The sequence below is a fragment of the Nannospalax galili genome, unplaced genomic scaffold, assembly GCF_000622305.1.
Source record: "Nannospalax galili isolate Female #2095 unplaced genomic scaffold, S.galili_v1.0 scaffold604, whole genome shotgun sequence".
NCBI lineage: Eukaryota > Metazoa > Chordata > Mammalia > Rodentia > Spalacidae > Nannospalax > Nannospalax galili.
In genome coordinates, this window is record NW_008350472.1 from 622,206 (window position 1) to 649,464 (window position 27,259).

The following is a 27,259-nucleotide window of genomic DNA, read 5'->3' on the forward strand; positions in this document are numbered from 1 at the left end:
TCCAAAGTTATCAGAAAATTCCACAAATAAATCCTTTAGAAAACTGCTAGTGGTATAGGTGTGTCTGTTTTATAAATTGCCCTATACTCTGAGAGTACAGGCTTTGTTGTCCTGCCTTACCTTGGATACCCTTAATATAAATAGTCTTTTCCAGGAGTATTTGTACCACTGTAAGACACTTACATCATAATTGCCACTGCAATAGGAACATGGGAACAATTCATTTCATAAGAAGATCCAGTTGTGTTTGATGACTTTAAATAGGTATCTCAGGGGTACAAATACTCCTTAAATGCTAATCCCCATTTCTGTATATGAAATAGTGGACCTGAAGGTGGAAAATCAGATTTATAATTCTAGATATCAATGATCATTTGAGAAATTCATCAAGTCTGAAGTCTGTTAAAGAAAGAGAGTAGCTCAAACTTCACTATTATATGACTTTTTGAGTGCTAACTCCACGAAAGATGTCTATGATTAAATACATTTAGTCAGCCTATGTCAAACAGAGTTGTAGAAACTCCTAGAAGACTTTCTGGAAAGAAACTTCCAGAAACTTTTTGGAAGATTTAAGTATGACTAATGTGCTATGTGAGTTCTAAAAGATACAGTGTGCAGGATTTCCTGCGTTTGTCAACAATGGGAAAGACCAGTGTTGTAAGCAAAGGACTGGCCAGACAGGATGGTTTCTAGGACTCTCTTCTACTCTGAGTTCTCTGATAATCCTCACTTCACATGAAAACCAAGCTCTTCTGCAGGAATTTCCTATATACTTATCTCTCAGATTTCCTTTATGAACTTTTTTTTCTTTTGTGGGGAGAGAACTTCACACATTCTACAGGGAGAGCACTTAGGAGTGAGTCTTTGTCTATCAGGAGTGTTCCAGACATTTTCATTTTCAGGGAGGGTCCCCTCTAAGGCCTGGTCAGCCTCAGCTGTCTCCCTAAACCAGAGGTTGAAAACTATGAGTTTCAGTCCTGCCTGCCTTGATGCCTGTCCTTGAAACTATGATTTCAGTGATACATCTGTCACTCGCTGGAGTGCTGTGTCCAGATTCTTCACTCCGTGTCCTTCTTAGGAGAGTAGTCACAGGCAGCATATGACTTGTACAATTGACTATATTTAACATTCAACCTCATATAGAGCTCTGTTTGCCAGCCTGTGTGTGAAGGTGTCCATACTCTCCTCTGGGCCCACTCGTGCCCACAGGTAATCTAAAGTTTGAGGGCCTTGTTGGAAAATGAACAGAAAAGAAAGGAACCAGAAGGGACAAGTGAGTGTGTGGCCATCTGTGAGTCCACGTCCAGCAGTCCCCTAGAACTGTGGTCTGGAGTAACATTTCTTTGTGAATTTTTAACCAGTGTAAAAGATCAAAACATCACATGTGACATCCATGAGAACAGTACCTTAAAATTGTGGTGCATGAAGTATGCAATTCAAGGAGAGCATTGCACTCAATTTCAAATAATAGCGTTCGTCACTAACCAGTCAGACACAGGACAGTTCCACGCAATGTGACTCTTAGGAAATAAGATCAATGGTACACAAATGATGCAATTATAACCAGAAAAAGAGCCTAGAGTTTCCATGGGTAAAAGTCTCCAAATCAAGTGCTATTCTAGTTTTTAAAATTTGTTTTATTTTGTATGTGTGTGTATAATGTGCACATACATGCAGGCATCGGCAGAAGCCCAAAGACGGCATCAGATCCACTCGAGCTGGAGTTACAGTTGTGAGGTGACCAACATGGGTGATTAGAATGAAATTCTGGTCCACCACAAAAGCAGTAAGTACCCTTAACAACTGAACCAGCTTTCCAGCCCTGCAAATGTTATTCTTTCTATTGTATTTTTTTCTTGAGTATAAAGGAAAAAAGATAGGGCTCCCTAGTCTGAGGAAGCATTAACTGCCTAGCAGTCAAATGCTTATGAACATCGGGAAAAAGCAAAATCAACTGAGTGTAAATCTGAAATGCAAACTTTTTTTTAAAAAAGGAATTTTGTTTTGCTTTTTAAAAAAATATTTTATTGGGGCTGGAGAGATGGTTCAGCGGTTAAGAGCACTGACTGCTCTTGCAGAGGACCCAGGTTCGAGTCCCAGCACCCACATGGTGGCTACAAACCATCCTTAACTCCCGTTCCAGGGGAATCCGAAGTCCTCCTCTGACCTCTGTGGGTATTGCATGACACGGGTGCACTCACATACATGCAGGCAATATGCTCATACACATAAAATACAAATAATATGTGTCTGAATAGATTGTCTGCATGTATGTAGGTGCACCCATGCTGTGAAGTGCCTAAGGAGTCAAAAGAGGGAGTTGGATTCCCCTGGAACTGCAGTTATGGATGGTTTGCCACCATGTGGGTGCTGGGACTCAAACCCAAGTCCTCTACAAGAGCAGCTGGTGCTCTTAACTGCTGAGTCATCTCTCCAGCCCCTGAAATGCACACTCTTGCTGTTTTAAAGAAATTTCAGAGCAAAAATAGACAATCCTATAAACTTTGGATTTGTGACAGACATCTAGGAGCCCATGTTATTAAGAGCTTTACTTTGTTTTGTTAAGTCTTCAATCAGATTTCATGACAAATAACTGAAGTAATTGAACCTTTTACGAAGTAACTCATGGAATTAAAAAACTCTCTCAAACCAAGCAAGACTCATTTAGAAACTGTTGTCTGGATTCCCATACGAGGAGGAAACGGCCTCGTTCTGATAGCGTTTTTCACTCCCCTTTTTGGCACAAACTGATGCTTTTAGTTCCTGTTATCCTGTCTCCACTTCCATTTATAGAGATTTCTTTTCTTAATTCAACCTGTTGAAGGACCTTGAACAAAACGGTGATATAACTGAAATCTTGACTGTCTTGGAAGCTAGACATAAATGGTGCAATTAAGCATGATCAGACCTAGAGCCAGCCCCAGGGAATGTGTCTGCCTCAACTCGGGGTTTACTGTCACTGTAATTTTAATCAGATTTGAATGCAATAGTATTTCATAATTTTCCACTGAGCCTTTTTTTTCTCTTTCTTTGGAAAAGAAAAACCTCCCAAACAAGGAGAAATTAAGAGAGAGACTAGTGCCCTTGGTGTGGTTATGTGGCAAGGTTTCATCTACACCCAGAAGGTCTCTGCCTGCTTCCCGACATGGACTAAGAACTACTGCGTGCATGTCCACAAAATCCAGTCCTTGCTCTTCAATCCAAGGAGCTATTGCTCAATACTTTAGTTTCGGCCCTAGATCTTTGGAAACTAACTTGTAATAAGCTATATGGTCTATATCTCAAACATGTTAGACCTCCATTTTCCTGAAAATTATGAGACTTTTGAATTCAGCGGTATAAGTTGTTACCTCATCTCTAGAAATCTATCAGTCTTAGTGATAATTTTTCAAAGTTAACCAAAGTTGTGCAATTGATTTTAATTTTGAAAAGATGATCAATTTAAGGGGCTGGAGAGGTGGCTCAATGGTTAAGAGCACTGACTGCTCTTGCAGAGGACCCGGGTTCGATTCCCAGCACCCACATTGTGGCTATGAACCGTCCTTAACTCCAGTTCCAGGGGAATCTGAAGCCCTCTTCTGACCTCTGCAGCATTGCACAACACGGGTGCACTCACATATATGCAGGCAATACACTCATACAGATAAAATTAAAATAATAAATAAAAATATTAAAAAAGAGTCACCCCAGCTAACACATCATCATTACCATCATCGTTATCAACATTATATATTATAATTAAAGAAGAAATGTTAAGACTATTTTTCCACTACAGGATAGCTAGTGACTGGTCCAAGTCAGAGTCAGACCCACAGATGCCTTACAACGTTCAGGTACGCTTTAGAGCCTGTGCCATTCGCTGTCTATAGCATTTTGTTTTAAAATGTCCATTAGTTTCCCTCATACTCTTCAAAATTCATTTATTCACCCACTAGCAGCACACTACATACATAGGGCAGGTTCTATCATACTTGATGCAGAGAACACGCCATTCAGTATACCAAGAAAAAAGCTTTGAGTTTTATAGAGGAATTGTACTAGGAAAGCAATACTTACACCACCATATAGCAGTACTCACAATAAAGTATAGTCAGGTACGCCTCAGGTACGGAGAAAGGGGATGTGCAAACAGACTTCAAGGGAATAAAAATCGGTCTCTATAAAATAATTAGTGTAGACATGTCTGCATTGGGGCTGGAGAGATGGCTCAGCGGTTAAGAGCACCGACTGCTCTTGCAGAGGACCCAGGTTCGATTCCCAGCACCCACATGGTGGCTACAAATCGTCCTTAACTCCAGTTCCAGGGGAATCTGAAGCCCTCTTCTGACCTCTGCAGCATTGCATGACACAGGTGCACTCATGTACATGCAGGCGATACACTCATACATATAAAATAAAAATAATAAAATTAAAAAAAAAGAAATGTCTGCATTGGCACTTCAAGAACCAGAGGTAGAAATAAGCTAGCTGTGAAAAGTCTGAGGAAGAGAGAATCATTTTAAGTAAAAAACCCAGCAATTAACACACACACACACACACACACACACACACACACACACACACATAAAATTATATGCAACATTAGAGTTTGGGGCACTAAATGTAAGAGTTAAAAAGGGGTCTCCACAGCTGAAGGATAGGGTGTATGACAAACACGTGCTAATGAAACTGGGAAACTTGCAGTTGGGAAGCCCCGGCTGTCTCACACTAAAGGTGCAACACTCTATCCTGAAGCTCTTAAGGAGGCCTTTGAAGCCCCCTTGACAGCAGTAAGGAGGTACCACTGAGGCAGGAGCAATGGAGCTTGACTACAGATAGGAAGAAAAGATTGGAATCTCCTGCAGGAAAATCAGGTCCCTCCTAACAGGCAAAGAGAGAGTGAACTGTTGGGATATAGGAGAGTAGTTGGAGCTGAGAACCCTGAGGGATGGGTAGGCAGGATAAAGAGGATTGGGGTGGCTGAACAGACTCTGGAATTAGGAGAGAAGGCATGTGATTGGCTGTGCTTCCAACTGGCTGTGCCTCCAGGCTTTCTGACTGGCTCATTTGGAGGAAGCCAGTCTAGAAGGAGGCCAGCCACTTTGAGTAAACTTCATTTAATTGGGAGCATGGCTTTCTTGAGTTGTCTGTAAAGTTTAGTTCAAGTGGAGAAATGTTCCTACCATATGCCAAATAAGACCTGGTGCTAATCTTGGATAATGAATATTACAGGCAAGGTAGATATATAGCAAGTAACTTTCATTAACTGTGGAAAATTCTTCCAAACAATTGTGCCTGGGTGGCATGGAAGGTACAGCGTAAGCTCAGCTGTAAGGGAAGTAAGGATTCAAAGACAGAGATGAGGGTGATCTTTTAAGATATAAGCAAATCAGAACAAGAAGTAGAATGAAATACATCAAGGAGCGGACAGCAGGAGTAAGGAGATGGCTATAAAAACACCGAGGCTTGAAAGTCATTTTCATTGACACATGAAAGGGAAGGCCAAGACTAGATCATGAAAAACCAGCATATGTCATCCTCAGTAGCACAGATCTTACGTGCATCATGAAAGGCCGGGGAAGGCTTTCTCTCTGAGAAATGGGATCAGCAAATCTTGCTAAACAAGTGCAATGTAAGTGGAAATGGGGAAGAACTAAAATGAAGGAGGGCAGTGAGAAGAAATGGGAGCACAGATAGACACCGGCATGTGGGTTTGAAGAGGACACAGAGATGTGCTAGGAATGGCAGAAACTTGTGTCTGGAAAACTTGGTGAAGTCAACGAACTGAGAAGCTGAACATGCCCTGATGGCTCGGTCTTGGGGAAGAGAGAGAGAGAGAGAGAGAGAGAGAGAGAGAGAGAGAGAGAGATTGACCTCGAACTCACAGAAATCTGCCTGTCTCTGCCTCCCAAATGCTAGGATTAAAGGAAGAGAGAGAGAGAGAGAGAGAGAGAGAGAGAGAGAGAGAGAGAGAGAAAATGAATGAGAATATGCATCGGTTTCATGCTGAAGTACATCTAGATACCTCCAGTAGTTCTCGTATCAGTCTGAATGACAGGGAGGGAGCCCTGATGAAAAATGACAGACACACAGGTATTAAATATCAGCAAAATAATAATTGAAATTATAACTAAATTTTTGCAGGTACCAACTAAAGAACACTTTGCATTCATTTACACATGATCACTACTAACAGCCACGGCAACAGTGGATGTGAGCTTCACCCTTACAGAAGTGATTAAAAAAAACAAGAAGACAGCCATGCAGTTTATCCAGTTGTCTGATTAGTGAAAGTGAGTGTAAACGGAGATTCCAGTTCAGGTTAGTCTAGACATTCAAAACCAGATTTTCTTTGTCTTTTTCTCTTTTTTTCTGGTATTTAGATGCAATTTTTCTTTGAGATTATAAACAACAAAGATTGTAAAAGAGAGAGGTTGCAAAAAGAACAAAAAGATAAGAATGTCACCTTTGGGAAACTCATATCTAAAGGATAAATGTGGGAGTAAAATATTTGTCCAGAAGAGTTTTAAGCAAAATGTTTAGAGGCTTTTATAAAAAGGTGAAAAGAAAATATTAGCAAGCAGCAAGTGTCCTACAGTGTAGCTAGCCAAGGGGTGCAGGACAAGGGCTGATGTCACCCCTTTGGCTTTGTGAAAAATCAGGATGTGAAGAGCCTGTCAGAGCAATCTCACTGTAATAACAAGTGTCACAGAGTAAACTGGCAATTCATAAGGATGCAAGGAACTGGAACCACTGCATAGGCTATTTTGAGAAAATTGATCAAGAAGAGAAGGAAAAAGATCAGATACCAATTATAGTGGTTAAAAGAAGAAAGCTGAGCCGAGACAATTTATTATTTATTCACTTGTTCGTTTATTCATTTGGATAGGGTCCTATTTAAGCATATTTTTTAAGCTAAGAGAAATATGAGGCTAAAATCATTTGAGTACAAGTATTCTTATTATCTGAAACCAGCCTGAAAGGTTTAGGGGATCTTATTGGATGCACCCCTTAAGTAGTCTGCGGCTCTGTCTTGACTCTCCTCCTCTTGTGAATCTTTCTTTGTATCTTCTGCTGATAAAACTTTCTCAAGGTATCTTTCTTATCTTTACCATCTGGCAAAAGATTTAGAGGAACATGGATCTGCCTAATGGATTTTATTTATTAGTTTGCTTTTGAGACAAGGTTTCATGTAGCCTAGGTCAGCTCCAGACTTACTATGTAGCCAAGGATGACCTGGAACTTCTGATCCTACTACTTCTATCTTACCAGTGTTCGGATTATAAGCACGTACAACAAATCTGGTTTATGTAGTGTTGAGGATCAAACCCAGGGCTTTGTGCATGCAAGGCCAAGTACTCTACCAAGTAAGCTATATCCCCAGCCCAACTAATCTTTTTTCTACTTGCTTTTGTATCAAAAACATTTAAGAAGAGAGTTTAGTTGAGTGAATGAATATATGCAGTATTAGCCTTTGATGAACTATTAAATGGAACAAAATACTATGTATGTTCATTTTTCTTAAAATAAACCTGAAACTTGGCACACTGGGCAAAAAGTATTTTGACCACCTCTCAAACGAACAATTTTAGATTTTTTTTGTAGAAATGAAATAGCACTATCAAACTATTGGCAGTCAAGTCATTTTCCCAAATCCCCATGCCAAGCGCATGGCAGACATCCATTTAGCATTGATGTAGAACAAAAGGGGCCTGAGACACCATCTCATGATTATAGAATTTCAGAGTCAGAGACATTTGGAAGGGGAAAGTTTAGCATCCCTGGCCACATCACAGCCAAGCCATGTATGTGCATTGACCTTCCAGTCTTCCCTGCCGGGACCCAGCCAGTCCGTCTTTATTTACCATCCCCTCTGGATTTCTGATGCATTCTGGCTTGCTCAAAATCGAATCCTTGGGCTGAGGAGATGGCTCAGTTGGTAAAGTGCTTGTCACATAAGTATACTTTCCTGAGTTTGATTCTGTGGAATTTACAAATAATTATAATAATTAGAAACTTAAAAACATGGGCACAGCAGCACATGGCTATAATCCCAGGGTTGGGTAGGTGGAGGCAGGAGGATCCTCTGGGCTACCTGGCCAGCCAGGCCAGCAGAAGTAGTGAGCTCCATGTTCAGTGAGAGACACATCCACAAAAAAACAATGTGGCCAGGTGTGGTAGCACACACCTTTAATCCCAGCACTTGGGAGACAGGTAGCTGAATCTCTGAGAGACTGAGCTACCCTACATAGAGTTTCAGGCCAGTTGGGGCTACAAGGAGACTCTTTTCTCAAAATAATAATAATAATAATAATAATAATAATAATAATAATATGGAGAGTAATTGAGGAAGATACTTAACACTGACCTCTGGCCTCCACATGTGCACACACATGAACACATGCACACACATACACACACACACACACACACATAAAACAAAAAAATCAATAACACCAAAACACCCCCAAAACCCTGAACATCTCAGGGTTTTGTTAATTTAGAGTCTCCCAGTCCCTTTTCTATGTACCTGAAAACTAAGACTTTTGTTCTTCTTCTTCTGTTCCATCTCAGAGTTTGCAGGAGTGATCATCTCAAAGAAATTAAAGGAAAAAGAAAGAAATCTACCCTTTGAGAAAAAGCCACACCTCTCTCTTTTCAGACACACCTTATAGTAGATTTTTCACTTCGATCCTTAGGCTTTACAATATCCTCTGATTATTCACAACATCAAGCTCCTTAATGAGAAATGTATTGGATTGATCCATAGCTTAAAAAATATACCTGAGCACTTTCAGGACTGTAGAAGACTCTGGAAATCACATCTTCACGTTCTCTAGCTCATAGAATCCACAGACCTGTGGTGAGGACGATAGAGGAAATACTTGATTGGCTCCTCATGTTAAACTCCGTGTAACACGGATGGAGGGGAGATTTTAAGCTTTAATGTTATTGTAAATTTTCCAGTAATCTAAATCTCTGAATTGCAAATACTGGAAACCCATTCTGCCTTCCTGCTTCACACTGACAGCAACACTTAGCCTGCCCACATCTGAGACCTTGTGGCTTTTGATTCATTCTGCTGTGAATGCCTCCTCTTTTGTTTTCTCAAAATGTAAATATTTGTTCTGTCTGCATCCTAATTGCTAGTCTTGGTGTCTTATTGACTACGAGGGTTGTGGTAACGTGGATGCCTCAGGATTCCTGTTATGTGCTAGAATTTCATGTCTTATGACATTAGCTTGGCATAGCTGACAGCCACCCTGTTCTTATGCCCCTGACTAACCTGCAGTTATGTCTATAATTGAAACCCACTATTATTTGATTCTTTTCTACACAGAGGAAACCCAGAGCTATCATTCTGTACACACACCAAACCACAGGAGCCTGGGTGAGGGTCTGTAATGACAGGGGCCCCTCCTACACAGCACATTTGCAAGCTTTGTACTAATTACTTTAATTCTCTTTGTCTAGACTAACTTATTGCATTTGAAGTGTTGCTTTTCTAAGGGTAGGGGGGATCATTAGTCCTTCAATTCCTGACAGATGAGGAGGGGTGAGAAACGCAAACAGAACCAAGAAAGTCAGTGAAACTGAGTTAGCTGATTTGTCCATGAATGGGCTGTTTCCCGAAGCACATGTTGGCTTCAAGTTGCCCCATCAGGAAGCTATGGTCGAGAACGGCCAGAGTATCTAGCATTAACAGACAAGAGAAAAGGGATTCTCCCACATAGATAGGTAGTAAGAAGGGGACACCACTCTCTGCCTGCTGCATTGTAGATGTTCATGGCTACTGATGGGGCAGAACTCCTGTTTGTCACTTTTGTGGCAAGGTCCTAGTTAGGCTTTCCAAATTGAATGAATGAATGAATGAATGAATGAACGAACAAATAAATAAATCAGATAGACAAACAAGAACAGGACTTGTGTGGAATCCCCTTCTTGTCTCACGTGTGTGGTGAGCTCCAGGGGAAATTTAATACCTCAGCCATAAACCCTTTTGAAACTTTCCTTGATAAAAGGAAATTGAACAAGTACAGGCTGGCCCTTCATCCTTTCTAAAAGCCTGAAAGGGATGGAGACGATTTGGAACAGCCTGGCTTGAGGACTCAGGAGATGAACTTGAAGGGGCCTGAGATGGACACAGTGGACAGAAAGGCCTCAGGGCAAGGCTGGTCCTCCTCAGTTGGCACCATCTCTTAGGTTTAACATGCCAAAATCTTGGGAACATTGGGTGTGGCCAGAGCCCTGAAAGGGCTTGTCCTGGGGGATGTTCTGGTTAGCCAAATCCTCCAGGGCCTGAGACTGCTCACGTCCCACTGTAGTTGTGTCCCCTCCACCACTTGCATGCTCAAGGACAGATTGGTTTCCCAAGATGTGATGGTGCCTCTCACTTCACCCTTGTGTTTCCTCAATGACGCTTCTCTTCAAAGATCTATTTTCAGTTAGATTGAACTCTTGGTGGCCCAAAGTTTCTAAGACTTTTTTATTCAAGGTATTTATTTATTATTCTTAACATATTGTGCATGGTAAGGATTATTTTTCTTTTTGAAGTAAAGATTCAAACCTCAAAGCTGGGTCGAATTGAAGAGCTCACACAGTTTGTTCCGGAGGAGTTTTTAAAAATTATTTTACATTTACTTTTCGTTTGTTTGTTTATTGGGGTGCATGCATGCCATGGGATTTGTATGGAGGTCAGAAGATGACTTACAGGAGTCAGTTTTCTCCTTCCACTATGTAGGTTCCAGATATTAGACTCAGGTTGTCAGGCCTGGGTCAGGCACCCCCACCTTCGGAGCCATCTCCCTGGCTCTGTTCTGGTGCTTTGTTTTGCTGTATGTGTGATTTGCTTTTGTTTTTGTTTTGAGGTAGGGTCTCACAACACTGTCCAGGAAACTCCTGTTAGAAAACATTCCTCCTGCCTCAGCCCATCTGAGTAGCTAGGATGACAGCTATGTGCCACCGTTCCTGGCTTTGATGCTGTGTGCTTTCTCTAGAAGGATAAGGAGATGGCTTGGGTTTTCCTAAATCTTCCTAAGTCTGAGGGAGCTGTTGAAATAAAAGCTATATGGCCCCATGAGCTATCTAGGCCCCACATCTGTTCTGTGCCTTTGTTCTAGGTTAGGCAGTCACACAGCTGTCTAACAGTTACTGCTGCCTTTGCCCTCATCCTTATTCCCCACATCTCTGCTCCTTCTCTGGGAAAGGTAATTGTGTATTGATTAGCTCCCTGGTTTTCATCTGGGCACGATTTTCCCTCCATTTGCAAGTGTTTTCAGTTGTCATGACTGGAAGTACTCCTACTCAAGTGTAGCAGGCGGAAGAGAAGGAAGCTGCAAAACGCACTGCAACACACCAGACAGGTCTCCACGGCCGTAATCACTCACAAGAACAGCATTCTCCCTTGCCAACAGTACCAAGCCGAGGAATCACAGATTTGACCCATCTACCACCCAGTCACATCTCTGCAGATGTGTAGAGTTCAGAGCTACTTCTAACCACTCCACAGCAATTTATAAGGAGTTAATGAATTTTTTCTTAGGATACCAGATCATTCTTTAGACTCTTTTCCACTCAGATTTGACAGACTTGGAATCCTTTGATGGTTGGCATAATATTATAAACCAAGTTAGTCTGCCATCAAACTTTACTTATGTTTCCTATTTGGGGCAAGAACATTTTGGGGCATAAGAGTTTTTAAAAAAAATATTTCTATGTAAGTTAAAGCATCCTATTCTATTGAAGTTTGTCTCAAAATTATTTATTATCTCTGGTAGAGAAAAATATTTTTCACTCTTACAGATTCTGTGAGATCCACCGTTTTGGTGTGGCTGCCTACTTTTCTTCCCCTATGGGTCCCCAGGTTCCAGGGAAAAGGCAGTCTCCCTGTGAAGTCTCACAAGACACTAGGCCACATTCCTTTTATTTTCAGACACATTTTATTTTTTTAAATTCTGTTTATTATTATCATTATTTTGTTTGTTTTTGATTTTATTCTTTTGAGACAGGGTCTCTCTGTAGCTCCAGCTTGCTTAGAACTCACTTCGTAGACCAGGCTGATCTTGATCTCACAGAGATCCACCTGTCACTGCCTCTCAAGTGCTGGGATTCTATTATTACTATTATTATTATTAGTAGTAGTACTAGTAGTAGTACTAGTAGTGGTAGTAGTAGTGGTAGTAGTAGTAGTGTGAGTACACAGGTCCCACCACCCACTTGTGGAGATCAGAGGACAACTTGAGAATTTGGTTATCGCTTTCCACCATATGGGTTCTGAGGATGGAACTCAGTCATCAGGCTTAGAGGCAAGTGCTCTTACCCACTGAGCCCTCTTGCTGGCCCCATGAATTACTTCAGGTTACATCCAGGCTTTTCACCTTGGAATTCTTCTACAGCCCAAGAGAGTGAGCAGAACAAGTGCAGCACTCAATATGCCACCTAACGAATCCAGCAGCTAGCACCGAAAATTCACGTCAGGGTTGGGAACCAGGCACACCTTTAAAAAACACATGGCACAAGCACAAAATATATCAGAGGCAACTTACTATGATGAATCCACCCTTACATTGGTCTTTCATAGGAATTGCTGTGTAATCACATTTCAAAGGTGGTTGATAGGCTGAACATTGTTTCTGAAACTTAATATCTAAGGGAAATACCATATATAATGTAAAAGGACTATAATCTGAGAGCTATATTATTGCTTTTTGATGGAAACAAGACTGGAACTGAAGGTGATTCATATATTCAAAATGATCCTACTGTGACTTGAAATAGTCAGTTGCTAAGCTCTGTCAGGGCCGTGTGGTTTCTGTTATTATAATGGAGATGATTACACTCCTTTATTTTCACCATCAAAGTTTCAAATACGAGCTTCTAGCATCCTAAAAGCTCCATATACTTTCTTCTCTGAACAGTCAGTACCCTGTGATGTGATTTACATACATGTATGCACAGCTAAACTTTGAGAAAGCTTGGTTTCTTGCCAATCCTCTCAAGCCTCTGAAAAGTTGTACAATTCTGAGAATTCCAAATTAGTGTCACCCACACTGATTAATTTTACAGAAGAAAATAAGATTATAAGCTACATATCCACTATCACATGACTGCTTTGCATAAAGCTTAACAGAAAAACAGAGCTATCTAATAAACCAAGTAATGTGTATAAACTAGTTAGTGCTTTAAACCACAGTAAACATTGTAGAATACAGAACTGGCCACTTAACAGCTATTAATTTTCTCTGCAATTCCTTCACAAATGCCTCCAGTTCTCTCAACAGAATTTTGCCTATTCATTTTAGTTAGGCATATGTGTGTGTTACAACTCCAGTCACACCCGGCTCTATGCGACAGGAGCACGCATGTGACATTCCAAGTCTTTTGCTCCTCAAGGACATGGTATTATTTTACTTATGTTGGCCTCTCTCACCATACCCGTGTGATAGAGTTTTCCACATAATCGTCTACTTAAAAGTCATTGTTAGATTGAACTAAATTCAGTAGAGATGAACTATGGAAAAACTTGTAAAGTATACTGCTTTTTTCCTATTTCCAAGTATGCATTTATATTTTTTGATGAATCTTTGTGATTTTCATACATTATAGTTTGATGATATTTAGGTCCCATCCCCATCTGCACCTTCCCCACTGCCCCCATCCAATTTACTCTCAAATATGTATTTATATATATAGTATATATATCTATGCTGTATCTATGTATATATTACATATACACACATATAACAAAACCTTTAGAGTCTTTTTGTCCCCAAATGTCCTTCAGTGTGAATCCATCCACTGCTCCCACCAAGAGTCCCATCCTTGTAAGACACTGTCTTTCTGCCTCTTAGCAGCCATCAATTACCAAAATTTTGTTCTTTATGTTGGGTTGGGATTTCATACCTACTTCCCCAAGTCTATACTGAGATTTTGTCTGGTTTGAGCTTGCATAGCACTTGTGCCTGCTGTAACCTTTGCTGAGACTTCATGTGAGTAAATGACCAGCTGTCTGGAAGACTGTTTCCTTGAGGTCATCCACCACCTCTGGCTTTTGCAATCTTTCTGCCTGCTCTTCCATAATGATCCCTGAGCCTTGGGGGCAGAGAACAGAGGCTGTAGAATGTTTATCCCCGAATAAGACACCTATTTCAAGTATATATTAAAAATATTTTATTAATTCTTTGAGAGTTTCATGAAATGTAATTTGATCATATTCCACTTTTCCCCCAAGTCCCCCCAAATCCGTCCCTACCTCCCTCCTTACTCAACACTGTGTTCTTTTTTCTAACCTCCATTGAGTCCAATTTGTGTTCCCCAAATACCCTTGATTGTGGAAGCTGCTCCGGAATGTAGTCCATTTACCGGTTGGTCACATCATTAAAGAAAACAGAATCTTCCTCTCCCAGCAGATATCGGATGCCCATAGCTCCTTGGCTGGGGGGAGGGGAGCAGGGCTTTAATCCCACTCCCCTGTTTCACGCTGGGACTTTGTCTGGCTGGAGTTGGAGCATGTCTTTGTGCTGCTGTCGCAATCGAGTTCAAATCCCCGCTGTCTGGAAAATGGCTTCCTCGTAGTCGTCCACCACCTTTGGCTTTTCCTTTTGTAGATTTAAAATATATGTTGTGATAGACTGACACTGCCCATGGTATTTTGAAAAGTAAAATTTTGGGGGCTGGATAGATGGCTCAGCAGTTAAGGGCAGTGACTACGCTTGCAGGGGACCCAGGTTCGGCATGGCAGCTAACAACTGTTTGTAACTCCTATTCCAGGGAACCTGATGCCTTCTGACCTCCGCAAGCATTGAACTACTAAAGTGTACTTACATACATGTAGGCAATACAGTCATACACATAAAATAAAAATAATACATAAAATATTTTTAAAGAAGAAAAGTAAACTTTTCATTTGGTTGAAAGGATTATTGACATCTAAGTATTAAACACCTGTAATTTCTGCTTATTGCTATAATATACCATCTCATATACTTTACTATAGACAAAGAAATAACTTGTCCTTCAGGGACTACAACATAGCGACGAGGGAGAGCACATGCAAGTTGTCAGTTGAAAGGAACAGTCAGTGCTGCAGGCACTTAGACAGGAAAGATGACATTGAAGAGAAAGCATCCTACACAGCTTGGTGAGGGGATGTGGTGATTGGCTCTCCCTTAAAAGGTAGAGAAGACCTTAAAAGGAAGGTTCTGCTAGGCTGGGTATGGGAGGCAGAAAGAAAAGGAAGGCTTTGTGGAGCCAAACTGCACAGAGCACAAGCCAAAGAGTGGATGGGACAAAGAGATGTTGATGTAAGTAGTGAAAGAAGATACGTAAGATGCGTGTGAGGACAGAACAGAGGGAGAAATGGGAGGGTTGTAACTTTTAACAGCCGTATACGCTAAGGAAATTCAGATCTGATTTTGAATGAAAGCTATTCAATACAGCACTGACCTTCAAAAAGAGATGTTTTAGGAAGAGTAGCAGTATTCAGGACTAATCTAGAAACAAAAAGATCCTTAGGGGGAAACTGTAACTGTCTACTTATATATAAAAATATCCAGAAGTCAGAAAATACCTAGGAAATTCTAACTTATCAGAAGAAAGGGAAAGGCAGAGGAGAATAATAAATAACAAAATCAGAATAATCCTCCTAAAGAAAGATTTATTAGGATTCAGGATGAATCATATTTTTAAAGGGAAGATAGTGTATACATGATTTGTTTTTGTTCATGTAAAGTGAACAGAAACAGGATCTTGCCTTAATCTTACCCAGCATCTAAGATTTCTTTCCTAACTCTCCAATCTTTCCAAATCGTTCAGATTTAATTTCTTACTCAATTCTAGTCCACATAGTTCTCTTAAATATTATAATACTCTAGTCTGCCATATATGATTTTACACAGAATTTGAAACTTTTTATTGAGGTTAATGGGAAAATGACACTTTCAGTATTTTTTAACTTTTTTTCTTTATTTCAAAGAGAGGCAATTTTTAACACATTTTTCCAGAAATAACTTAAAGCAGGTTACATAAAAAATGTATATTAATGAAGTTTAAGGGGGGAGGATAGGAATAAGAAATCAAAGACCAAAGAAAGGATTTGCCAACATGGGGTCAACTTTGGTGGACTAATGAAGGTTTTCATTAGCTTTGTTCTTTTTTATTTTTTATTTTTTTGGAAAATCCCAGTGAGTTTATTGGGCTTGCTGACAGAGCATAGAGTGGGGGTTTATTTACAGAAGAGTGGGTCAGTATTATACATAAAAGTACATATACACAAAACTGGCTTTGGAAAACCATATGAATATAGTTTAAGATATTAGTAATATAATCTCAGAACTCTTGAGAAGAGGTATCTAATTGATAGGTCAAGTCAAAGAGTTAGTTTGAGACAAGAGTTGTAGGACAAAAAGGTAAAAATGCTCAAATTCAAGAAAAGAACACGAGGGCAGTAAAATGAATGATCTTTGTTTAGGAAGAAAACATCTAAGATAAGAAGAAATCTAGGCCCATGTTCAGAATATAAATTAAAAAAAGATTTTAGGTGAGGCTGCAGATTCAACCAGAAAAAAATGACTAAACAGAGATCTTTGGAATTGGTGTTTGAGAAGTCATTGATGGGTTAGGAGAGTGGCTCCGTGGCAGAGTAGAGTTTGCCTGTCCTAGATTCAATTCCCAGAACACCAGGGGGAAAAGTCATGTTAACCACAGAGAAAAGATCCAGTTAGGAAAGTATGAAAATAATCAAAGTCAGAAGTAAAACAAGGATAAGAAACAAGAAGATTTGAAAATAACGTGTAGATTACTCTATCAAACTAAAGAGATGTTACAGCAGACTTAAAAATTATTTTTTTAGGAAAGAAGTTGGAGCAGATTTTACAGAATAAAAAAGCAACACAGAGTCAAAGATTTATGGTATACACACACACACACACACACACATGCGTGTTTGCATGCACACGCTCAGACACATAAACATATGGATGTAAGAGAAAACGTAGAATCCGAGAGAAGACGGAGAGTCCTGAGGCTGATGGCTGGGAAGGCTTGTCCTTGGATTAGGGGAGGCTCAGCTTCTTCCTGCAGGAGAGCAGAGATCCATGAAACTGCAGATGCATGCCTGGAGATGAAGAGGAAGATGAAGCTCTGTGTCATACAGAGGTGACAAAGAGGAGAAAGGAAGGAGCAGATTCCCATTTACAGATATCAATGTGACCCTCTGAGGGGTAGAATAATTCCGAATTGACTTAGGAAACAAGATGAGGAATGATTAAGAGAAAAATAGAAGCAACAAGAATCTCCGTGAATGTAAAAAATAATAATCTGTAAAGAAACTCAAAGCATATTTACTGCATCTCTGCAGCAAAAACACTCAGAAGATTGACTTTGGTGCAAGATTGGGAACAGTGCAACTAACGTCCAAATGAGATTTGCTGGGGTGCTGTTAGGGATCATTGGAAAAGGCAACAGGACTGAATGTATCATCTACTAGAAAGTAAAGATTGCTCTGGGTTTGAAAGCAGACATGAAAACAGACTCTATGAAGTGTCTTCAACAGTCAGTTTATTCTCTTTCTGTTCCTAACAGCATTTTCTTTTCTATATTTGCTCTAAAGAATGATCTTGTGGGCCAGCTTGCAAAGATTTTAAAGATATTTTTATTATAAGCTGACAAACTCACAATGGTTTTCAATGCATACGGAAATGCAACGAACCGTGCAAAGCTGACCCCATGTTGACATATACAGTAAGTAGAGCGTTTCAACCACCTTCAGTCTGTATCAGTTTTCTCCTTCACAGACTTGAACACATTGCTATTACCACAGCAGGGCCATGATGATCGATTAGAATGGAAACTTGGAATTTAAAAACCAACGATAATTTTGGAAAAAAAAAAAATCCTCCATGGCCCAAAGAACCCACTAAAAGCGTTCTATGATGGGCTGACCATTTCTGGATGCTCTTTAATTTGATTTATTCTGTTGTCTGGTTTCGTGCCTTCTGCATGCTTTATGTGATGCTAATCCAAGCACAGAGACTTTCTTAGCTTTGGAAGAGAATACATTTGGATGTCTTCCCTGAGGGTCAGAGTGAGATGAAACACTGCTTCTTAGGAATGACATGACTATGGGACTCAAATCAGTGCCATGGGACAGGGTGATCTGATGTTTGCTGAAAACAAAATTTAGTGAAACATTCATATTTTGAATATTGTTTTTATGTGAGTACTTAAAAATATACTCATGAATAAGAATAAAAAAACCCCACAGGTTTTTCCAAAAAACTCTTTTCTTTCTTGTTCTCTCTTTACAGACTGAATCTAGCAATAAGTAAAGACATTGAAGGCATTCAATTACTGGATAAAGTGGAAGAACTTCCAGTTTCTTGGAACAGCGGTTATAGATTACACCACCCTCTTTACAGATCTTATGGATCAGAGAAACTGTGACTTCAAGCAAATCAAGGGATAAGTCTAAGATTACATAGCTATTTACGAATAACATAGGGCTGTAAGCCAGCACTCCCCAGCGCATGATGACACCTCTCATATGTGTCACTGAATCTTCATATTTTAACTGGATAGCTGTCAATAGTGTGTACAGATATTTCCTGTGGCCATAGTATTAAGACCTTCAGGCAAACATGACTGAAATTGCATCAAATTTGGCCCTCTGCTTTTAGTAAGCAACTAAGAAATGCAAAATCCTGGGGGCTTCTTACTGTTACCTTCCAGCCTTTAGAGTTTCCATTTAAAAAGACATACATATGTTCTCTATATAAAGGCAGGTTTTGCTACACAAAGTGTCAGAATAGCTGGTCTCACCTTAGATCTACTCTCTAGAGACAGTATGATGCAAGACCCTTCCTTTCTGATCTCAGGTTGAGCTTGCAAGTGCAGCTGATGACGCCCTGTCAGCAAGTGTTGGTGAGGGAGACACACCTCTTGAAGTTCTTGAAAAGCAAGTACGTGAGGCGACGTGACATTTTTCCAATTATTAAATTCTTCTATGTGGTTTTCCATGGCTCTTAATAGTAGTTGGTGACATGAAGGCTAGAAAAATAGCTAAATGGTTAAGAGTACTGGCTGTTCTTCCAGAGGACCAGGGTTTAGTTCCTGGTACACACATGACAGCTAACAACAACCAATAATGACAGTTCCAGGGAATCTGACAACCACTTTTGACCTCCATGGACATTAGATGCACATGGTACACTTACATACATGCAGGCACAACACACACATAAAAATGAATAACAAATAAACAGTAGTTGATGACCACAATCTATATATGTGAGTCACCTTATTTGTAGCATTTCTTCCCTATCCTTTGCATAATTTAGTTTAAGCACCAGGAAAATATCTTCTCAGAAAGAAATGCAGTAGTATTTCTGGCAAAGGGTGCATTGGAAACCGTATATGGCAACTTGACCTCAGAATGCTTTAATGCCAAGGAGCACCAGAAGTCTATCAGGAGTCACAAAGCTTCGAAGTGTCTTATTTCCTGGCACCGAGCCAAGGTGACTCTTGAATCATAGAAGAGACAACTGGTCTTTTCAGGCATCTGTTAAAGCTATACAGACCAAATGGGTTTGGCTATTGGGCTTAGCAGACGCAGAAGCAAATGTAGTTTCTAGTCCTCTGTTGCCCCAAGGTGAAGCCAGCCTCCTGCTTTCAAGGACTTGGGGCAAATGATATGTAAGATTTGTAGCTATTTCCTGACTCTCCCAGAATCACATTGTACAAATTTGTTTATCTAGCCTCATTAGTGTCCTCCATACACCTACCACTAACCTGTCAGATGCAGAGATGCCTCCCCAGCTTGACATGAAGCATGGATATTGATGCAAGGTGACAATCTTCCACACTCAGGCACAAACTCCCAGTTAGCAAACATGTTCACACAGTTTAAACAGTTAACACTTCATGCTTAATGCAGTGTGGGATTTTGAGACCACCAGTACTTATTGATATAGGAGACAATTTTGAGACCAGCTGACCTTTAGGGAAACAAAAACGTTCAGTACAGAATATATTCTGCTTGAGAGACATTGTCACAAAAAGTAACACAACATATTCCAACAGAATTCAAATTCTTCAGTGCATTACATGTCAACTCATCTTTTTACTATTTGATTTTCTTAATTTTCACCAGAAAGTCCATAGAAAATACTCTACACTTTAGAGAGGATGGGAGTTTGATGTAGAATATACTAACCAGGAAGAAACAAGTGAACTTGAAAAGCAAATCCCAGGTGTGACAAGATGAACTCGGCCAATAGATGGGAGTCTGATGTAGAATATACTAACCAGGAAGAAACAAGTGAACTTGAAAAGCAAATCCCAGGTGTGACAAGATGAACTCGGCCAATAGCACTGACTGGGTGAAGGGCTTGCCTATGTACCACATTCGCCGTGGCTGATGGGACTATCAGTTCCTGACTTGGATGCTATGAGCACTGGAGACTTGAAGCACTTCAATTTTCTTGATTCCAGAAGGAAATGGTCTATCATTTTCCAGGTTGTTTAAGCAGCCTCTGGAGTCAGCACCTCCTACTCTAATACTATTTATAATTCTGGAAGGAAGCACTGATATTTTATAACTTACTTGGTGCAACTTCCAGAGCAGAGGACTGTCACTGCTTTATTTAAATGGAACCTCTTGGACCTCATGCCACTCTGTGCATACATTCAATAAAACCAAATGCTACAACAAATTGGAGTTATGGCTTCAATATAAGAATTCATTTATTGTGATTAAAAAGAAAGACAAGCAAATGATTTCACTAGGTCTTCCATTTGCAGATGAAGAAGGCAGACAGTTCTTTCCTTAGGTTAGCAGCCTCTAAAGCGAGTCTTCAAAGGCACTTGACACATTAATAAAAGAGAAGTAAATTATAAGTAGAGAAACAACCTGAATTAAAATTACACATTAGGACAGCTATCTTTTAGACATTTTCCCTTTTTCCTGTTTGAGGTCTTTCTTATTTGGAGTTGTCCTTTCTAAAATGTCTTTCCTTACTGGCGACCATGGACTGCACCCCATAGTAATCTTTACTGGAGCTTAAACATTTGGGGAAACAACAACAACAACAATAATAATATCAGCCAACACTTGAATTCCTCCATATGCTATCATTTCTCTTTTCAACAAAAATCTAAACACCCCCTGGGTCCCATGCAGTTAGTTCATTCCTCTCTGCTGACACATTTCAATTCCTGGTAATGGTGACACATTTCATATTTCCAAGTAATATCTGAGATAATTTTTTTAAAAAACTAATAATAATTTATTATCTCTGGAGATCAACAAAAATAAAAATATTGAGTAGAGAAATGAAATAATAAAATAATCTGTTCCTTTCAAAAATATATGGTCAGGCAAGTTGGCATATATCTGAATTCTTGGTACTTGGGAGGCAGAGGTAGGAGGATCATAAGGTTTAAGGCAGCCTCACCTATCTAATGAAGCCTGTCTTTTAAAAACTGGGGCCTAGAGAGATGGCTTATTGGATAAAGTACTTGCTGTATAAGCATAAGGAACTGCATTCATATCCCCATCCCCAGTAATCACATAAAAAGCAGGGCATGGTGTTTTGTACCTGGAACCCCAGAACTGGGATGAGGGATAAGGAGACAGAGATAGGAGGAACCTAGGGGCTTGGCAGTTTAGCCCAAACAGTTAACTCCAAGTTCTGTGAGAGACCCTGTCTCAAAAAGTTAGGTGGAGCTCAGCAGAGGACGACATCCCAATGTGGACTTCTGTCCGTCACATGTGCCCAACAAGGCAAGTGCATCTACATATATGCACACACCACACACAGACACACACACACACACACACACACACACACACACAACACACACCACACACACACACAATTTGGAGTCACATTTTATGTGCAAAATGCTGCCAGTTCTTGAACCATAAAGAACAACATGTGTATAGTTCTTGGTTTATATGAGGACAAAAGAAAAGTCAGGCAAACACTATATCTGCCCTGGTTAACCCAGAAACAAGAGGCAATTATCTCCTGTCTGTCTTGCATGCAAATCTCTTGCAATGTGCATCTCATAGGAGGTTGAACATCAAGTGTCTTTTATCATGACTATTGGTTAATATGCATTAGCCCACCCCCAGTCTCCGGGGTGATAGATCTGGTTCCTCTCCGTCTCCAGTAGCTAAACAGCATGTATGTACTTTTAATTGTTTTCCTGACTCAGGAAAATAATCGAAACCAAGAAAGAGAATCACAATGAAGGGAGGAAAGGGTATCTTAATTCCAATACTTTTAGTGACCACAGTGTATGTAGCTCTGTGGTAGAGTATGTGCTGTGAAAAATGGAGGCCCTGGACTCATTCCCAGCAGTGACAGGGGAGAAGGAGGAGGAAAGCAGAGGGGAGGAAAGAGCAGACCAGATAGGACAAAATGACAGGGAGGAGAAGAGGAAGGAAGGGTAGAGACAGGAGGAGATGAGAGGGACAATTCAGATTAAATGACTTCCCAGGTTTTAAAAGCAGGATCCAATTGTAGGTGATTGTCAAATAAGTTAAATAAACACCAAAAGAATGCCTTAATAATCTATAACTTTCAGATTACGCAGTTTTCTGACTTCTACATATTCCATTCTTAGCAATAAATTGGTAGATTCCTAAGAATTTGTTTTTTTGGATTTCAGCCCAGGAACCCAAGGTAAGTGAACAGGTAAAGAGATAAATGTTGGATTTAGTGTCTCATGAAATTTAGCCTTTAGTCACTTCTTCAAGGACGTAGGTAGTGACATCTGAGGGTGTGTGTATGTATATCATTGAGTCTATTGATTAGTTTAAAGTAGTGGTAGCTCTGGAACGAAGTTGAATTTATCCAAGAAGGCACCGACTGATTGATTGATTGGTTGATTGATTGATGATTGATTGATTGATTGATTGACTGCTTGACTGACTGATTTAAGACAGGGTCTCACTTTGTAGCCCAGACTGTCCTTGAATCCATGGTGATCCTCATGCCTCAGCCTGTCAAGTGTTGGAGTTACAGACATGAGTCACCACACCCGGCCTAAGCAATGGTTTTGATGAAGAGATGCCAACATGGGCAGACACACTTGCAAAAGCAGAGTACCAGTGATTATTAAATTGTCAAACCCCAAAATGCATTTTTTTTAGATTGTCACAAAATTAACAGAACAGGGCCTTAAATCGCATAATTTGTAAAATGTTTTTCCTGGATTCCTAACAGTTTTATCTAGTTCCAATAGTTACAATGTTTGTCCTTCTCTTGGAATTTGGGTTGGCATATTGTGTCCCCTTTTCCTCTCTTTCCCATTAGTTATGCTAATATTAAGAACAGATTGTAATTTAGCAATTATAATCATATCCCAGGAGACTTTATTTTGTAATGTTCAAAAAAGTGCAGGATTTGGGAGCAGACAAACCTCAGTTCCAATTCTGTTTTGTTCATTCACTTATTACGTGACTTTGAGAAATATTTTGTTTGTTTGGCCTCCTGGTTCCTTGGATTGTATATATACAATGCTGAATTGTTATGAGTTGAGAATCTTCAGTGCACCTAAAATACTGTGTATGAAACCTGGCACAAATGTGGGCCCTAACAGCTTTAGCCACGACTGAGTGTATGTTACATCTAACATTGCTATAAATAATTCAAAAATATGCAAAACATAAAAATATTTAGGACCAACTCAACTTAGCCAGTTCACACAGAATATGAAACTCTATGTATTACAAGGTTCAATGTGCTCTATTGCTATCTCTGAAGACAGAAATGAGAGTTGGATATTGACTGGAATTCAGTACACACACCAGGGAATGTGGGTGTCATACATATTTTGGGTGTACATGATAGAGTTAAGAGAGAAGTGCAAAATGGTCCTTCAATGACTTGACAGTCTAAAATATTTGTACTAGAAAGATACTGAAAGTATGTTACCCATTAGTCACTTGCCCTAGCTATCCTTAGAGAACAGCACAATTGAAAACAGATGCAAAAACTGCAGTTAATTCATAATTCCCACAGAGCAGACATATTTTAATTGCCAGGATAGTTTAGTCATCTTTAATAGCCCACAGCTCTTATTTTTCTATGTTGAATTAGGTTTTCTAAGATATGATAAAAATTAGGTTTTTAACCTCTTGTAGATTAGAAGTTTCTATAAGAGAATATCCAAATGATATGTGCCAAAATGTTGAGATGAATGATAGCCATCATCTATTATCAAAATCCCCATTTTTCTCTGTCTTCAAATTCCAGTACCCTCAAGTGGCTCTATATAATAAACTCTCTTAAGTTGTTTAATTTTTGAAAACTAAGTAAAATAAGAGCCAAAGTTATAAATCAGATCAGATTTTAACAAAATTTTTAAAAACATTATTCTTTGTAAATTCTAGAATATGAAATATCTGGTAATGTCTGTAAAATTTTTCAAACAATAATAGGAACAAAAATGGGTCTTTTAAAAATACAATACATAGAAATGGATAAAAACCACTACTACATTTCAGAAAGACATTTAAATGTATCAAATCTATTCAGAATCTCAGTAGTAAAACTGTCTAGCTGGATCAGTAAGCTTCAGGTTTACTGGGAGTACTTGTTTCCAAAAATTAAGGTGGAGAACAATAGAAGAAAGACACCCAACTTCAACCTCTGGCTTCCTCATCCAAACAAATGCAGAGAAAGAGAAAGGGAGAGAGAGAGAGGGAGAGAGAGAGAGAGTTACACCTACACTAAGTGCCTACATCATACACAACACATACACATAAATGAAAGAAAAAAGAGACATAAATCCAAATGGATAGATAGTTCAACAGACAATAATAGCAAAATGCTGGAGGATATAAGGATAACCACTGGCAGTTCTTCGAGGAACATAAGCCAACATTGGGGCAACGAAAAAGAAATTGGACCCTTTGAAGACCCAAGAATCTGAGGCTCTGAAAAAGGAAGCTGGTTGCTGATTTGTCTAGAGAGAAACCACATTTCAGCATCCTATTTCTTTGTGAGGAAAGGGAGTGCCCCACTCTAGAGGTTGGCACATTATCTACTTACATGCAGATGTGTATATATTGTATAAGTATTTAAGTGTATCTATTCATTCTTTGGGAACTGGTCAAAGCAGAAGTCCTCTGGAACTTAGGACATCAGTTAAAAGTGAGATCATATGGGCCTGGGGAAATGGCTCAGTGTGTAAAATGTTTGTGGTGCAAGCATGAGTACCTGAGTTCAGATCCCCAGAACCCATATGTAAAGTTATGTACAGCAGCATGAGTCTGTATCCCCATTGCTGAGGGGCAGAGAAGGTGAATCCCAGGGGATTCACTGACCAGCCAGTCTAGTGGAAACAGTAAGAGCTCTATCTCAAATAAATAAAAATAAATAAGGGGGAGAGTGATAGAGAAAGAAAGTCAACATCTACCCCTGGGTTCCAGATATGCATGCACAGCTACGTGTACCTGTATACACACACAGAGAGAGAGAGAGAGAGAGAGAGAGAGAGAGAGAGAGAGAGAGAGACAGAGAGCTCAGTGTGCGCCAAAATGAGAGAGAGAGAGAGAGAGAGAGAGAGAGAGAGAGAGAGACAGAAACAGAGACAGAGACAGAGACAGAAAACGACACAGAGAGGGGGAGTACAGAAAAATGTGAGACTGTGTGTTAGAAAAGAAAGCAGGTATCAGCAGAAGTCTAGATACAGAAAGTCTGAAGCTCCTTCATCCCTTCACCCAGCCCTCAAGAGTAAGCAGTTAGAAACACTTCCCCAACACAGAAGAGAGTGATCCTTTCCAGGGAAATTCACTAGAAATCCATCAGTAGAACTAGGGAGAAAGAAGATGACGCTCCTGACTTTGGAGTTTCCTGTAAATGAGGAGCTGAGGTAGATTACTCTGCAGTACATTCCATAGTTAGTCAGGCTACTCCTCAGAATTACCCTTCAAATCAGCATTTTAATGCTCTGATTGTAGAGGAAAGCAACAATGTGTCAGATCTTGGTTAACAGTCATTTGATGAAATCCTCTACATTAGAGACAATGCTCCAAACAAGCCAACCAAAAGGTAAAATAACTCAAAGTAAGGAGTCAATATTTCGGGAAAGAGAGCTTCAAAAATCACCAAACAGAGAGTACTGCACTATGGGGTAACAAAGAAGCTACTAAAAAGGAATTTCCAGAGAATCAAAAAATGCACTTGTTAATTTAAATAAAGAGGAAGAGAGGAAAGAGGAGGAGGAGGAGGACAAGGAGGAGGATATAAACGGGGTGATCAAAACAATTAGAAGGTAAAGTTGAAGAAACCTTTGCTAATTAAAAAAAAATGAGAAGAGATGGAAAATAGAGATGATTTTAAAGAGTACAGACAACACTGAGAGATCAAAGCCCAACAACTGAACAAAAGAAATTAGAGAAACACCTGAGATGACAGAAGAGAAGAATCTCACAACCATTGATAAGAACCATTATAGAAAACGTTTAAGTACTGGAGAGTCCACTTCTACTTGCACAAGTAGATTCGTGCATCCCAAAAGAATTTTCTGGTAATGTTCAAAAGCGGAATCGAGGATAAGATCCCAGATTCTTTCAGGAAGGAAAAATAAACAGAAACAGTTTTCGTACACAGAAACCAAGGTACTGAAGGCAGTGCCAGGCTCCCCGCAGTTCCACTGGGAAGAGACCGCGGTGGGGAAGACTCAGAGATTCTGAGATGAAGCGATCTTCATATATTTTCTTCCAAATGAGAAAATCTATTAATTTGCAACTTATCAATCCATGTGCTTTTAGAACTGTACTTCCCTGGAAATGTAATCTAGGTCTCAATTCTGGAGAAGCTATCAGAGCTGCACCAAATTAAGTAGGAGATCAAGAAAGAAAAAACCAGAGGATCTGCATGGGGCGGTGGTGTGGAGGAGTGTGGGAAAGGAAGACCAAGAAGGCCAACATACAGATAATTCTAAGCACTGGCCCACAAGGCAGATCAGAGGCACCTATAGACACAGGCTTAGGAAGGTGAAAAGCAAAAGACAGTAATGCAGCTAAGATATCAACAAAAAATGGGAAGTCTGAGGCTAAATGAGTGCTAAACAAGGAGCAAACAGAAAAGGCAGAGGATTGTTAACTTGTGGACAACCAGAAGTTGTTTAGGAAAGAAAATAAGAAGTGGTATTATCTTGGCTTCATCATCAATTGTACACATCTAAAAATTTACCTAACCAACAGTTCAGTAGGAGAATGAAGCCTAAGGGCTGTGTGTGTGTGTGTGTGTGTGTGTGTGTGTGTGTG

At 39.8% G+C, this 27,259-nt stretch overlaps 1 protein-coding gene across 4 annotated transcripts in view; it reads right to left on the reverse strand.

The window, feature by feature from the left end:
* The window catches only part of Grem2 (gremlin 2, DAN family BMP antagonist), a 126,891-nt gene that overhangs the window by 46,263 nt on the left and 53,369 nt on the right, over positions 1–27,259 (reverse strand). The window contains exons 1-2 of one of the 4 annotated variants that reach the window (XM_029570787.1): positions 12,299–12,313; positions 8,764–8,837 (exon numbers count right to left, since the gene is read on the reverse strand). The exons of 1 other annotated variant lie outside the window; for it this stretch is intronic. The gene's annotated coding sequence lies outside the window, so the exon portion shown is untranslated. Of the gene's footprint in view, positions 1–8,763; positions 8,838–12,298; positions 12,324–27,259 lie in introns of those variants that run through there. 2 more of the 4 variants (XM_029570788.1, XM_029570786.1) reach the window with 2 other exon arrangements.